Raw genomic sequence first — 17,287 nt, forward strand, 5'->3', positions numbered from 1 at the left:
ATCATAATAATGTGATCTCCCCTAGTTCTCATTAATCACATTTTTAATGTAAAAGAAAAGTGCAGTCCAAGAAAACACTAATATTCCTATATACATATTATCTTAGGAACAGAAGGAAAAAATATTCACAGTCCCATACCTATTAAAAGTAGCTTTCTCCCCCTGGCTTGATAACTTACTTCTAGAACTATTCTCTGGGAAGGAATTTAAAAATCACACTAGAGCATAGCTTCTGTCTAATCATTTGAAATGAACATTAAATGTATTTTAAAAAATGATACAATTTTCATATTCTAACAGAATTAAAATAAGTTCACAAATCTAAAAAATCTTTTGTCATACTATCTAGACGGTTTTAAAGTACATGTGTCTCTTTCAATTCTGGTTTCCTCGGTGTGTATGCCCAGGAGTGCGATTGCTGGATCATATGGCAGTTCTATTTCCAGTTTTTTGAGGAATCTCCACACTGTTCTCCATAGTGGCTGTACTAGTTTGCATTCCCACCAACAGTGTAAGAGGTTTCCCTTCTCTCCACACCCTCTCCAGCATTTATTGCATGTAGACTTTTGGATAGCAGCCATTCTGACTGGTGTGAAATGGCATCTCATTGTGGTTTTGATTTGCATTTCTCTGACTATGAGGGATGTTGAGCATTTTTTCATGTGTTTGTTAGCCATCTTTATGTCTTCTTTGGAGAAATGTCTGTTTAGTTCTTTGGCCCATTTTTTGATTGGGCCATTTATTTTTCTGGAATTGAGCTGCAGGAGCTGCTTGTATATTTTGGAGATTAATCCTTTATCAGTTGCTTCATTTGCTATTATTTTCTCCCATTCTGAAGGCTGTCTTTTCACCTTGCTTATAGTTTCCTTTGCTGTGCAGAAGCTTGTTTATGATAGCCAGGACATGGAAGCAATCTAGATGTCCATCTGCAGACGAATGGATAAGAAAGCTTTGGTACATATACACAATGGAGTATTACTCAGCCATTAAAAAGAATGCATTTGAACCAGTTCTAATGAGGTGGATGATACTAGAGCCTATTATACAGAGTGAAGTAAGCCAGAAAGAAAAACACCAATACAATATACTAACGCATATACATGGAATTTAGAAAGATGCAAATGATAACCCTGTATATGAGACAGCAAAAGAAACACAGATGTATAAAAAGCCTTTGGGACTCTGTGGGAGAGGGTGAGGGTGGGATGGTTTGGGAGAATGGCAATGAAACATGTATATTATCATATGTGAAATGAATCGCCAGTTCAGGGTCAATGCATGTTACAGGATGCTCGGGGCTGGTATGCGGGGATGACCCAGAGGGAGGATAAGGGGAGGAGGGAGGTGGGTGGGGGGGTCGGGAGGGGGAACTCATGTACACCTGGGGCGGATTCATGTCAATGTATGGCAAAACCAACCAATATAATATTGTAAAATAATTAGCCTCCAATAAAAATAAAATTTTTTTTTTTAAAAAAAGAAGAGAATCACCACCATCCTCAAGAAAAAAAAAAAGTTAGATTTAAAGTCTGGATTTAAATCACCACATAAAATGCATACTAAATATTAAAACACTAAAATGTTCCAGTTTGGAATTTTGAGTTGTACAAACAAGGCTCATCTTTGTCCTTCATGATCATGCACTAGCAACATAGATGGAAAGAAATATAACAAAATGTTAACAGTATTTATAATAGAATGCGACTTTTATATTCTTATCCTGACATATCTCAAAGTGAAAAAAAAAAGTATGAAATAGGTATAAATTTTACGCTGCCATGAATATAAACAAACAACAAAAAATTCTCAAATAATAAGTAACAAAGGATACCTGGGCAACTATCTATTTGTGGATACCTGAGAAGAAAAGCCCTAGTGATATGGGGTAGCGGTGGTTAGCTGGGAGGTAAATAAGCTTTCATTTTATGCCTCTCAATAAAAGTTTCAGGGTCTACCCCCCATATGTATTACTTTTATTTAAAAAATTAGATGCTTATAATTAATTTCTGAGTGGCATAATTTTGAATTATTTTAACATCTGCTAGTTTTTCCTTTAGCTATATTTTCTAAATTTTCTAGAATAAAGCAAAATTCAATCAGAAAGATACCAAAATATATCTAATAGTTGTACTTCTCTAAACACTGATCTCCTTTGCTGGTTTTCAAATGCTATTAAAATAAGCACAAATAAATACAAAGCCATAACTTATTATATTTTAAAGGCATAATTAACTGAAAATGTTTATTAGCCTTACAAACCCACATGTACAGAGAAACACAGCAAGTTCAAATTTTGGTCACTTTTAGGAGTTAGATAAATAAATATATAAAAGCAAAATAAAGAAACAAAAAAGCAGTAAAAAAGGAGAAATTTTAAGAAATGATGGCTATCAGGGTAATAATAACCAAATAAGAACAAACCATTTAACTGTCTATGTATGGACACAAAGTGATTTTAACTATGTAGGCCAGTCATACTCAGCACTCTGTCTTAATAGTTATTAACAATTTGGCAGTCTTGTTTCCTGTGTCTCCTGCCACTTATTTGTGTATTTATTTATCAGTATTTTCAGACGTATTACCTTTGGTTTGATTTTTGAGGTTAAAAGCCTATGATTTCCACCTCCCTCCCCACCTTATACCACATACAAAAATTAACTCAAAATGGATCAATATAAAAAGCAAAAGTTATAAAAGTTTTGAAAGAAAAATGCAGGTAAATCTTGATGACTTTGGATCTGGAGTTTTATATATGACACCAAAAGCACAAGAAACAAAAATGTTGACCTTAAACCCATGCATAGGTAACTTATTTTTGACAAAAGAGGCAAGAATATACAATGCGGCAAAGACAGCTTCTTCAATAAGTGATGTGGGGAAAAGTGGACAGCTACATGCAAAAGAATGAAATCAGAACACTTCATAATGCCACACATAAACTCAAAACAGATTAAAGACCTAAATGTAAGACCAGAAACTATAAAACACTTAGAGGAAAACATAGGCAGAAAACTCAATGACATAAATCAAAGCAAGATCTTCTAGACCCACCTCCTAAAGTAATGGAAATAAAAACAAAAATAAACAAGTGGGACCTAATTAAACTTAAAAACTTTTTGCACAGCAAAGGAAACGACCAACAAGGTAAGAAGACAACCCTCAAAATGGGAGAAAATAATAGCAAAGGAAACAAATGACAAAGAATTAACTTCCCAAATTTATGAGCAGCTCATACAACTCAACACCAGAAAAACAAACAATCCAATCAAAAAGTGGGAAAAAGACCTAAACAGACATTTCTCCAAAGAAGACATACAGATGGCTAACAAACACATGAAAAGATGCTCAGCATCACTCATTATTAGAGAAATGCAAATCAAAACTACAATGAGATACCACCTCACACCAGTCAGAATGGCCATCATCAAAGTCTACAAACAATAAATGCTGGAGAGGGTGTGGAGAATTGCTGGTGGGAATGTAAACTGATATAGCCACTATGGAAGACGGTATAGTAAAGTAAAGTCACTCAGTCGTGTCCGACTCTTTGCGACCCCGTAGACGGTAGCCTACCAGGCTTCTCCGTCTATGGGATTCTCCAGGCAAGAATACTGGAGTGGGTTACCATTTCCTTCTCCAGGGTATCTTCCCTACCCAGGGATCGAACCCGGGTCTCCTGCATTGGAGGCAGACGCTTTTAACCTCTGAGCCACCAGGGAAGCCCGGAAGACGGTATGGAGACTCCTTAAAAACCTAGGACTAAAACCACCATATGATCCAGTAAACCCACTCATAGGCATATACCCTAAGGAAACCAAAACTGAAAAAGACAAACGTACCCAATTTTCATTGAAGCACTATTTGCAATAACTAGAACGTGGAAGCAACCCAGATGTCCACTGACTCATGAGTGGATAAAGAAGCTGTGGTACATATATACAATGAAATATTACAGCCATAAAAAGGAACACATTTGAGTCAGTTCTAATGAGGTAGACGAACCTAGAGCCTATTATACAGAGTGAAGTAAGCCAGAACGAGAAATATAAACATCGTAGGCCATGCTCAGTTGCTTCAGTCATGTCCGACTCATTGCGACCCCATGGACTGCAGCTGACTCATATATGTGAAATCTAGAAAGATAGTACTGATGAATTTATCTGCAGGGCAGCAATGGAGAAACAGACATGGAGAACAGACCTACGGACATAGCGAGGAGAAGGGAGGAGAGGGTGAGATGTATGGAGAGCCAGCGGGAACTTGCTGTAAGACTCAGGGCACTCAAACAGGGGCTCTGTGACAATCTAGAGGGGTGGGGTGGGGAGGGAGTTGGGAGGAGGTTCAGGAGGGAGGGGACATGGGTGTAATTATGACGGTTCTTGTTGATGTCTGACAGAAAACAACAAAATTCTGTAAAGCAATTATCCTTCAATTAAAAATTAAAGTGGCAAAAAAAAGTGCTGACCTTCATCAAGATCAAAAAATTTTGTGCTTCAAAAGACCATCAGGCAAGTGAAAAGACAACCACGGAATGGGAGAAAACACCTGCAAAACATATACTGGATAAGAAACCCGCATCCAGAATATACAAAGAACGTTTACAACTCAGTAATTAAAAAGGTTTAAAGAATCCAATTAAAAAGTAGGCAAGCTGAGTAGAAATTATTTAAAGATGATATACAGGTGCCCAACCAGCAAATGGAACCAGCAAGTGAGCCCAATCAGCTCAATATCATCGGTCATCAGAGAAATACAAATCAAAACCATAGCGAGATAGCACTTCACACCCATTAGGAAGTTTATAGTCAAAAAGTCAGATAATAACAAGTGTTGTTAACAAGAATGTGGAAAAACTGAAGCCATCAAACACTGCCAGTGGAAATGGAAACTGGTGCAACTGCTTTGGAAGCTTGGCCATTCCTCAAAAAGTTAAATACAGTTACCACAGATCTCAGGAATTCCATTCCTAAGTATATACCCAACAGAAATGAAAACATATGTCTACATGAACACTTGTACATGAATGCTCAGTGCAGCATTACACAAGCATAGGTAAAAAGTGTAAACAACTCAAAAGTCCATTGTTTGAACGGACAAACAATATATGGTATACCATACAATGGAATCAGTTCAGTTCAGTTCAGTCGCTCAGTCGTGTCCGACTCTCCGCGACCCCATGAATCACAGCACGCCAGGCCTCCCTGTCCATCACCAACTCTCGGAGTTCACTCAAACTCATGTCCACAGAATCGGTGATGCCATCCAGCCATCTAATTCTCGGTCGTCCCCTTCTTCTCCCACCCCCAACCTTTCCCAGCATCAGAGTCTTTTCCAGTGAGTCAACTCGTCGCATGAGGTGGCCAAAGTATTGCAGTTTCAGCTTTAGCATCAGTCCTTCCAATGAACACCCAGGATTGATCTCCTTTAGGATGGACTGGTTGGATCTCCTTGCAGTCCAAGGGACTCTCAAGAGTCTTCTCCAACACCACAGTTCAAAAGCATCAATTCTTCGGCGATCAGCTTTCTTCACAGTCCAACTCTCACATCCATACAGGACCACTGGAAAAACAAAAGCTTTGGCCTGACAGACCTTTGTTGGCAAAGTAATGGCTCTGCTTTTTAATATGCTATTTAGGTTGGTCATACCTTTCCTTCCAAGGAGCAAGCGTCTTTTAATTTCATAGCTGCAGTCACCATCTGCAGTGATTTGGGAGCCCCCCAAAATAAAGTCTCTCACTGTTTCTATTGTTTCCCCATCTATTTGCCATGAAGTGATGGGACCGGATGCCATGATCTTTGTTTTTTTCAATGTTGAGTTTTAAGCCGTCTTTTTCACTCTCCTCTTTCACTTTCATCAAGAGGCTCTTTAGTTCTTCTTCGTTTTCTGCCTAGATCTACTGACAATTCTGGTTGGTAATCCTAGTCATCCTATTCCATGTGGTTGTCCATGGAAAACAGCAGCCATGGCCTTGGCAAAATTGAAGACATTCAACTACGTATCACATTTGACAAGTAAAGGTGCTAAATATTCATGTGACTATTAGAATATCAAAACAAGCAAAAGTTTTGTTTTGTTTAAAGAGACGCCATATTGTGAAAAGGCTTAAGAAGCAAGTTATTGAATAGCAAAAATACTGCCCCTTCAAAAGAAAAAAAAAATTACAGTGAGGACCCAGTAATACCAGTATGAAAAATTACAATAAATAAAATGCTAAAGCAAGATACAAGAGAAATTGAAAAAGTTCCACTTTCAAACAGTATAAATCAATATATTGATGACAAGTCACATGACATGGAAGAGGTTTTAGAGAGTATATACACAATTTCAACTTTAAGATATGGCCAAATAGCTTTCCAAAATGGTAGTATCAACTGATACCCAGTCTGCAATATGTAAAACTTCCTACTTCTCCTTGGCATCCTGTTAAACAACTAGAGTTGTATGAGTTACTAAATTTCTGATAAAAGAGAGTGAAATGGTATTATGTTTGGAAATATTAATTTCCCATAAACTTATGAAATTATCTATGTTTATTAAAATAGTATAGTTAAATCTATGAATGAATAGTTCCTGGTAAATTGGACTCATCTCTAGGAGAGGCTAAGATTTAATAAGAAAAATCAAGTATATATAGTCATAGTTTTTTAATTTATTACTAAAATTTTTTTTGAAACATATTTTTGCATAAGGTCCTATAAATAAAGAAACATTTGAAAAATTACAAAGAACAAAAATTTAAAATAATTCATAATCTCATTGCCCAAAGTAACTACTATTGATCAAAAATGCACATAAATCTAAAATTCCAAAACAACTTTTAAAAATTGCAACTTAAGAATTAAGTTAGGTATAAACTCATTTAGCAGCAAAATGTGACCTCAACTGACATGACAATATTTATAGACTCTAGGTGTCCTACCTAATGTGAACAATCACATTTCACTGTAGAAATGTGAATTTGCTTGATTACAGAAGAGTTCTCTAGATGCTATTTTGTGAATACATATATTATAGTCCTAAAATCTAAACAACTTGGAATTCAGAAATACATATGGGTCCAACAGTTTTATATAAAGCGTTATGAAACTTAATGTTTTGAGTATTTTTCACTATTTTTTAAACACATAATGTTTGAAAATTTATATTATACACACACACAGTTGATCCTTGAACAACTCTGGAGTTAAGGGGTGCCGATCCTCCTCACAGTCAAAAATCCATATGTATCTTTATAGTCAACCCTTTGTATCTGGTTCCACATAATCGAATTTAACCAACCATGTATCAAAAATACGTATTTGTAAAACTATATTTTAAAAAAAATCCACATATAAGTGAACCTACATATTTCAAACTCATGTTGTTCAAGGGTCAACTGTAAATAAATAGATGGATAATTGGGAAAGTGTCTCATTTTCAATGTCATTAAACATTCTTTAAAAATGAACAGCCACAGCTGTTAGTGGCTGCAAAGCATTCCACAATACCAGTACGACAGCTTATTAAATAAAGTATTATGCTGTTAGACATCTAGTCCATCTCCATATAGATAATACGGTGATGAACATCCCTGCTCATAAATTTTATAGATATGTAATATTTTCTTCTTATATAATATTTAAAATATATATTACCTGAGGAGAAATTAAACTAAACCCTTTTCCAGTAAACTAGTGATCATTTACTGATGAATACTTCCTTTTCCTACTGATATGATAAACTATCTTAGTAGTCATAAACAAAATACCAATATTAAATCAATCTATCGTATTTTAGCTATTTGTTATTTCATCATAGTCAGAGAAAATAGCATGCCAGATTTCACTGTTTAAATATTAATAAGCATATCAAAACCTATATTAAAGAGATTTAAAATTAAAAAGAGAAAAATAAGGAAAATGAACATCAAGGGAAAAGAAGATAAACTTAATAACCAATAGGAGTTGTAAATAGTGATACAGTAAAAAATCAAGGGAAGAATTGGGGCAGGGATAAATTGGGAGTGTGGGATCAAAAAATACACACAACATAAAATAAAAGAGGATTTACTGTATAGCACGGGGAACTATATTCAGTACTGTGTAATATCATGTAATGGAAAATAACTGCAAAAAGCATGTATGTAACCAGATCATTTTGCGGTACACCTGAAACCTACACAGCACTGTGAATCAACTATACTTTAATAATAATAAAAAAGAATACCTTTTCCCAGAGCTATAAAAAATAACAATCTTAATTGAAAGGGATTCCTAAGTGCCAGCTAGAATCAGCGACAAAACCTCAAGTTTATGTACACTGTTGAAAATTTCCAGAGATCCAAAAAACCAAATGCTTTCAAAAGCAGAATAGTTCACCTATAAAAATTTTATATTTCATATTAATTACTCTAGATATCAGAAGACAATGGAGCAATCTCTTCAAAGTTCTGATAGAAAACAATTTAAAATCTAGATTTATAACTATAATAGTGATAGGAAAATTCACTAACTAATTCATCAATTATTTACTGAGGGGCTACTGTGTGCCAAACATTTTATGTACCAAGGATATACCAGTGAGCAAAACTACAAAACTGTCTGCCCTGTGGCATTTTTAGCAACAAAATAAAGACAATAAGCAAAATATATAGGCATGTTACACTGTGAAAATGGTCTAAGGTAAAAAGCAGTCAAGAAGAACTGGTAATAGGGGATTCACAATTTAAAACAGGATGGTCGGGGAAGGCCTCTTTGAGAATGGGATATGTGAGTTAAGATCTGAAAGAAACAAGTCAGTCATGTGGAAAACTGATAAAGAAGTTGTAGGCCAGGTAAATTTTTTTTTTTCTGTATAAAAATTCAAAAATTCATCTACTCTGTCCCCTTTCTGAATGTACTGCAGCAAACCGAAGATGAATATCAAGAAAAGAAATCATGGTCAATGTAATACAAAAGTCTAATGAAGGAAAAAAAAAATCCCAGTGTTAATATTAAATGTGTTGTAGGCCTGGAAAGCATTCACTCTAAACAAAAATCTTACTGTGGAGTCTTACAGGCACATCTCTAAGAAGAATGAGTAAAAGAGTAGAAATCATTTATGTTTTTTTCCCCCAATAATGGAAAAATGAAAGACAATTAGAAACCCCAGGAAAACTATGCCCCTCCAGACCCTACCCCTCGACACAGTTATAGCTGTAATATGAAGCAACTGATGAAAAAGAAAACTAATTTAACCTGATTTATAAGAATAGTATCCTGTGAGCAGCATGGGATACAATGAGAAAGAAATGTAATCTTATATATATATATCATATTTTAAATAAATTATATATATATTTATAATAAATTTACTCATTTTCAACTTTTAAAATAGACCTATGAGCAAAATATGTCTTGTTCCATTTGTTTGGGCTATACAGTCCATGGAATTCTCTAGGCCAGAATACTGGAGTGGGTAGCATTTTCCTTTTCCAGGGGATCTTCCCAACCTAGGGATTGAACCCAGGTCTCCCGCATTGCAGGTGATTCTTTACCAGCTGAGCCACAAGGAAGCCCAAGAATACAGGAGTGGGTAGCCAATCCCTTTTCCAGCAAATTTTCCTGACCCAGGAATCGAACCGGGGTCTCTTGCATTGCAGCAGATTCTTTACCAACTGAGCTGCCAGGGAAGCCCTCCTACTTGTATGAAATACTCAATTTGTATTTTTAAAGTAGCTTTTGCTGGGGGTTTCTGAGAATTTTGTCAGTCTTCCTAAATATGATATAAGCAGTTATAATTCTCTTTTCGCCCCTAGACATTGTCACCTATGTGTGACACCTGCCACCTTGGGATCATGAGGATATCCATACTCAAAGAACAGGTCACTCTGGTTTGTCAGAGAACTTGAATCTTTGAAGATGGTATTAAACTAGTGGTTTAACAACTGTGAATGCACCTTACTTCCAGATTTCATATTGTATTAGAAACGTAGTTTAAGCCACATATAGTTTTCTTCTCTATTCTTATTTTTATTTTTATTTACTTTCTATTATTATTTTCTATCATCTGAGATGATAAAGTCATTAACAACAGAAGATTGTCCTGCAACTACAGAAATAACACTTTTTTACTTTGGACTAATACGTTCTAAACTGATAACTCACTTAGAAATTGAGATAGCTCATCTTTTTTCTTCCCAAATACAAATAAATACAATATAAAGAGGGATTTACTTATATAATACCCAATTTTATGTTTTCTACTGTATTAAGAAATACTCTGTATGAATTTTTGGAAAATCCCTGATACCTGGAGTACTAGTGGGTAGGATTCCAGGCTTTTGCTGCCATGGCCTGGGTTCAATCCCTGGTTGTGGGAACTGAGATCCCTCAAGCTGCATAGCACAGCCAAAAACAACCAAAACAAAACTAAGCCAGAATAAAACTTTAACAACTCATGTTTATTTTTAATAATCATGGTCTTTACCAGAGGCTAATATCCATCATAAATAACACTATATTCTATCTGTATTATATTTTCAATTCACAAAATACTTCTATAGCTTATAGGATGTTGGTATGGTGGAGGTTAGTTGCTAAGTCGTGTCTGACTCTTTTGCAACCCCACGGACTAGAGCCCAGCAGGCTCCTCTGTCCACTGGATTTCCCAGGCAAGACACTAAAGTGGATTGCCATTTCCTTCTCCAGGGGATCTTTCCGACCCCGGGATCCAACACACATCTCCTGCATTGGCAGGCAGATTCTTTACCACTGACTCACCTGGGAAGCCCAACTTAGAGGATACTAGATGTTAAAGACTAAATAGCAAATTATCAATGTTAAAGACTAAATAGCAAATTATCAATGCCCCTAAACTGTAGTTTACAGAAGAGTGAGCATTAAGCAGCTAAATATTAATGTCTATGAACTACTACAGGGGTAAGATGTTTATATGGGCTTCCCTGGTAGCTCAGATGGTAAAGAATCTGCCAGCAATGCAGGAGAGGCCTGGGTTCGATACCTGAGTTGGGAAGATCCTCTGGAGAAGGAAATGGCTACCCACTCCAGTACTCTTGCTTGGGAAATCCCATGGACAGAGGAGCCTGGTGGGCTACAGTCCATGGGGTCGTAAAGAGTCAAACACGACTGAGCAACTTTCACTCTACTTCACAAGATATTTAATGGCTCTATAAAGGAAAACAATATGGCACCAATGAAAGTATATTTACTTACAACTTGGAATTCTAAAACTTCTTGTCAAATTGATTTAAAACTTCTATCTTCCCCAGCGGAGATGAAAAAAGTATTCAACATTAGGGAAAGAAGCTATTTGAACTAACAAGTAAAACAGGTACAAGATTTTCTGGTAAACATATAGGAAGAAAGCAGTTTGTAAAAATCAGAGTGAAAGGTCATATTTAGAGTAAATTTTAGGCTTTTGAAGACTAAGGGTTTATTATTGAGACTACAGACACAGAGAAGAAATAATGTCTTTACAAAAGTATGTGGCAACAGAAATACCAAGAATGATGTAAAAATAAAAATAAAATTAAAGCTACTCATTTGGGAAATTCCAAGTGAACTGCAAATTACAGGCCTATTGTTTTACTTACCTTAATTAAGAATTCTCACTAGTTCCTCAGTGAGGAGGAACTGGAGGCTGACATCAGAATCTAATGATTTAGTGTTTACAGTCTATATTATAAAATGTAGCAGTCAAAATTCAGTGAGTTTTAGTCATTCTCTACTAATTGTTTTGTGGTCACTATAAGATCCCAAGTGAGATTTCCCACTATTTCCAAATTTCAACTAATAATCACAGTGAAGATTTTAGGGGCCAGCAACATTAAAGAACCTTCTATAGCATCCTGTCTTAACAAAATAAGTAAAACAAAAATCTGCCACACATAAACACACATAAAATGAGATAGGGCTGGAAGTGGTGCTTGTTCTGGGTAGAATACCTTCTCCCTCTGTCATCCTCTCCTTGCATCCGCCCAATTCATTCTTCAAAATTTAACTCAAACGTCCTTGTCTTCCATAAGGACCACTCTAACCCCTAGGCACCCCACTCCAGTATGCTTGCCTGGAAAATCCCATGGACGGAGGAGCCTGGTAGGCTGCAGTCCATGGGGTCGTGAAGATTTGGACATTCACTTTTCACTTTGGAGAAGGAAATGGCAACCCACTCCAGCGTTCTTGCCTGGAGAATCCCAGGGACAGCGGAGCCTGGTGGGCTGCCGTCTATGGGGTTGCACAGAGTCATACACAACTGAAGCGACTTAGCAGCAGCAGAAACCCCTAGCCTACCACTCCCCAAGTTGCCACTATGGACCTTCCCTGTGAATTTTTATAGCATATTTATCTCCATTATACAAATTATAAGTAAAATATAAGCTACATTATACAAAATATAATTCTGTCTACATCTACACTTGAAAGTGGATGCCCTGAGGACTGGGAATGCGTCTCCTACCAGCACCAGTCAGTGTGCACCTCACAGACATGTTTACTAAATGAACTCACAAGGACCCTGAGTGGTAATCAGGGCAGCAATCACCAGCCTCATTTTCAGAGAGGTGAAATGATTCATTTAAGGCCAGCTGGCCAGGAAACTGTGAAATCAGGATTTGAAATTATGACTTCAAACTTTAAGGGCCAATACTTTTTAAACATCTTACTATCTCATGTTTAAAGTAAATAAGCTTTAAATTTCCTTACTTGTTCCAAACATAAAATCATCCCATGGTTCAAACCTTGAATCACACAAAACAATGCAAAGTAAAAAGGCAACCCAACACTTACACTACATGCCCTGAGTTGCTCAGTCCCACCAAGAAGTTATCAATTTCTTAGTTATCCTAAAACAACAATTAATGTTTAGTTTGATGGTATTTGTTACCTTTTCCTCTTCCTGTATCCATTAATTAACCCATTAAATTGAAGACGGTTCAGGTTATAATCACTCCTCAAGTAAAATATATTTTTAATTACTTTTAATAAATAAGACATTTTATAAACAGCTAAGGGAGAAGGCAATGGCACCCCACTCCAGTACTCTTGCCTGGAAAATCCCATGGGTGGAGGAGCCTGGTAGGCTGTAGTCCATGGGGTCGTGAAGAGTCGGACACGACTGAGCGACTTCACTTTCACTTTTCACTTTCATGCATTGGAGAAGGAAACGGCAGCCCACTCCAGTGTTCTTGCCTGGAGAATCCCAGAGACGGTGGAGCCTGGTGGGCTACCATCTATGGGGTCGCACAGAGTCGGACACGACTGAAGTGACTTAGCAGCAGCAGCAGCATAAACAGCTAAACTGATGCATGCTAACTACAAAATCAATATCACTATATTTTGTGCAATACTGTGAATCTTGGTGACTAATAAATAAGAATTAATAATTCAAAAAACACAAGTATAAAACTAATTATTACACGAATCCTCCAGTCCTTTAAAAGTCCATGATACTGAAAAGTGTGTACTACTAACAAAAGGGCTCTAAAAAGATTGTTATGGACAGCTCCTGCTTGAGTCTGTATGGGGAAGCAATAGCACCTCCCACAGGTACTTCATCTTCACACAAAAACACTGGCAATTTTAATTACCACCTAAACTCACAAACCTCTCTATCCACTTGACTTTTCATCTTCTGTCCAACCCTATATCCCGTCTTCATAACATCTCTGTTTAGACATCCCACCAGCAACTAACTGAAGCAGGTTGAAAACTGACTATTTCATCATCTCCCACTCCAAAATAATACCCATTTCCCCACTTTGAGCTGTTCAGGGAAAAAAAGCAAACTTGTCTACAAGCTCGATATGAGCCAAGAATGTGATGCAGTTACCAAAAAAACAAAGCCAGTCAACTGAGATGCATTAAAAGAAGAGAACCTGAAACATGGTAGGCACACAGTATACACTGGATGAACTGTGTCTGTATTATTATCACTGATAATTTACTTCCAATATTGCTACAACTTAGAGCCAAAAGGGATGTCAGGTAGCATCTGAAGAAGGACCCTGGAAGACCAGAGAATTAGCAAAGGAATATCCATCACTACTCCTCTATTCTGTGAAATAGTTCAGTATGCCTAAAACATTCAGAAAGATTATGAACTATACAGTTATTCCAAACTAATACAGGTTATCATAACCAAAGAAAATATGGGCAAAGAAAGTATTACTGGATGCAAATCACTTAGGCCAACTGATTACTGTCACTTCTCTTAGATAATAAAAGCTAACATCAGTTAGGATACCTGAATTTTGTCAAATTATAAAATAAGTTTAATTTAATGATATTTTACTACAGTAATTATTCTTGGGTGATTCAGCAATTCAGGTTATTCTTGAAACTACTGATGAGAAAAATGGGAGCCAATTTTTCAGTTGTACAGATCAAGGATCCAGAGGAGACCTTATGGCTCTGGGATTATTAGCATTATACAAAAGTACTCTGATACATAATGTGTTTACTCAATTTGTTGTACTAAGGTTTGCTCATTAGGTCACAATGGTTCAAGAAGAAACATGTACAAATATTTCTTCTATTTTTATATTACTGATCTGGAGGTCTTAAGTCCTTTGTATAGAAGATTGATAAAATAATAATTAACTGTTAATTTCCATTCTTATGCAAGAGTTGAAAATAATGTTGATATTAATATTCCTATCTAAAGGTGTGTGTGTGTAGTAAGCTGGTATGTTAAAGGTTCCACTTTCAATGTATATTTATTTTGTATTCTACCACATATAAAGCATTTTTAAAAAGCTAAGTCAAATTTCTAAGTCTTAAACTGCTTAAATACTACTTCTAAATAATTAGTAAGGGTACTTGATAATAAGAGTTGTATTTGACACACTTTCAATAGCAGCAAATCAGTTTGAATATTCAATAGTAAAATTTTCTTAATTATTATAAGGTTAGTTTAGTGATTCCCAATGACTCGCCTAATCTTTCTTCTCTGTATCATATTATAGCCTGCAGTTTTAAAAACATTTGTATTATCTCTAATACGCCACTCTTTTATTCTTCATTTCTTTACTCAGAGTAAAATCATCATTTTTACATCCTCATTCTGAATTTGTCAGTAAACACTGTTCTAAAATGTTGCATTTTCACAACGGGAGGCACTCCGCCTTTAGCTCTTGGTTCCACAAATACGCTTTAGCATGTAATAGCATGTAAAAACGTGAAAAACCTCTAACTTGATCTCACAAAACCAAAATAATATATAATCTTATTATAGCATTTTAAGAATGTCACAACTTTTTGCAAGTTATTCTACACAGTCTTCCTGGATTATTTCTGATGAGTTACTTGATAGAATCTTTCAGGATCCTGTTTCTGTGGGCAGATTACCATGATAACCTGTGAATATATCTATAACAAACATCTTTTTCTCTGGTCAACCTGAAAAGCCCAAGTAATAACTACAACATCTGGAGTTAAAGAAAGACACAGTGGCAGGCTCAAACTTTTTTATATAGGGGAGAAAGGACTGATGCTGAAGCTGAAGTCCCAGTCCTTTGGCCACCTGATGCAAACAGTTGACTCACTGGAAAAGACCCTAAGGCTAGGAAAGAACGAAGGCAGGAAGGTAACAGGGTGACAGAGGATGAGATGGTTGGATGGCATCACCCCATCAAACGACGTGAACTTGGGCAAACTCCAAGAGACGGTGAGGGACAGGGAAGCCTGGTGCACTGCAGTCTATGGGGTCACAAAGAGTCGGACACAACTTGATGAATGAACAACAGGGGAGAAAATCTATCCTTTAACAGATCATGTAAATATAAACAAATTGCCATTTTTCAAATGTGGCGACAACTGTTTCTTTTCACATTAGAAAAAGGAATGCTATTTCAAGAGATGTGAATAGATACAGTGAAAATAAAAAGGTTTCTATGAACGGATAATCTTGAGAAATACTGCATACTCTATTCTCCTCTTAAAGATTCACATAGTGAAAGCTTTTGAGTAATTTTACAATAAAGTAACATGTTAAACTTTAACGCAGCCCTTCTTAAGTTCATTTGCGCAGAATACTTTTTCCAATTTACCTATTAAGATCCAGTTAACCATTCTCCACTACCTGTCTTTCATTTTGGATTCCATATTCATTTTGGAGTACAAAATGAAAGACAGGTAATACTCAAAATACTGACTACAGTAAGTGAATTCCTATATCTAAATTTCTAAAGTGTATTTTTACCGTATAATAAATACAAAAATATTCTATTCAAAGTTGCCAGTTTTTAGAAGTTACTAAAATGTCACATTGTCAATTTAAATAATATGAATTTTAAAAATAAATCTTAACATGGTAACAATAGCTTAATTAATATTAGTACACATTACAACACACTACTGTTAGTGCAATAATATTAAACAAATGACAACGAACACTCTAACTATCCTATAACTTTTAAAATTCTAATTTGCTTATTACTGAATTCACGTTTTAGCAGAAAGTAGGTGGCCACATCATCTTATAATGTTATCAGCAAAATATTTAGTCTAAAAAGTTATACAGTAACATTACTGTAGCTCATAAAAGTTTTAAAAAATCGAATCCAATTTTTCCTAATACGAGTTTTATTTTTCCAACTTAGATATAGCATTTGAAAGCTAATACTCAAAAGTTTTTAGGCCAAATTCTCTATAGGAATGTAATTTTTTTTAAAAAGTAATTTCCGAGTAAGACAGCTTCAACAGAAAATATAACCACGTTAAAATTGGTGCCTTAACTAAACTTCAGTTAATGAACAAATGAGTACAGAAGGCTTGTCATTTATGACCTCTAGATATTCATTAACAAATACCTACTAATTTAAATTTCCAAAATAGCACAATCGTGTGGGGGATAGGGTGACTTTTTTTATTATGGTAAAATAGGCTATATAGTTTCAACACTGTTAAAGATTGAACTTTTAACTTCTTAACCTTTATTTAACCTATTAGACTACTTTTTCTTCCTAACTGTAATTCTTATAAAGAGAACATTGAGAATAACCTTTAAAAAAATACATGTAGTCTATTCTATACAAAATTTTATTCTCCAGACACTGCCAGTTCCTTTAGCAACTTAAACTACTCATTTATTTTATAAGTACTCTAAAGACACTGTAGTAATGGATACTATGTATCTTAAAAATGTGAGGACCTGCAAAAATAAAAAACTAGACAATACTATTTACGACTATAAACAGTAACTTATCACATTATGTATGGAGGATAATGTAAGTGCCCATTTATTCCCAGAGTTCATAAATATATTTAAACCTTTTAAAAAATGTTTCCAAGCTTTTTAAATGGCAGTTCA

At 35.6% G+C, this 17,287-nt stretch overlaps 1 protein-coding gene and 1 non-coding gene across 2 annotated transcripts in view; both read right to left on the minus strand.

Annotated features, from left to right (window-relative positions):
• Positions 1-17,287, minus strand: part of TBCA (tubulin folding cofactor A) — a 95,860-nt gene that overhangs the window by 17,895 nt on the left and 60,678 nt on the right. The window lies entirely within an intron of this gene.
• On the minus strand, positions 3,647-3,719 carry TRNAW-CCA (transfer RNA tryptophan (anticodon CCA)). Its single transcript has one exon. It is a non-coding gene; the product is annotated as a tRNA-Trp (tRNA).

This window comes from Moschus berezovskii, chromosome 9 (assembly GCF_049115385.1).
Source record: "Moschus berezovskii isolate FMDL1 chromosome 9, NW_MosBer_1.0, whole genome shotgun sequence".
In the NCBI taxonomy this organism is placed as follows: domain Eukaryota; kingdom Metazoa; phylum Chordata; class Mammalia; order Artiodactyla; family Moschidae; genus Moschus; species Moschus berezovskii.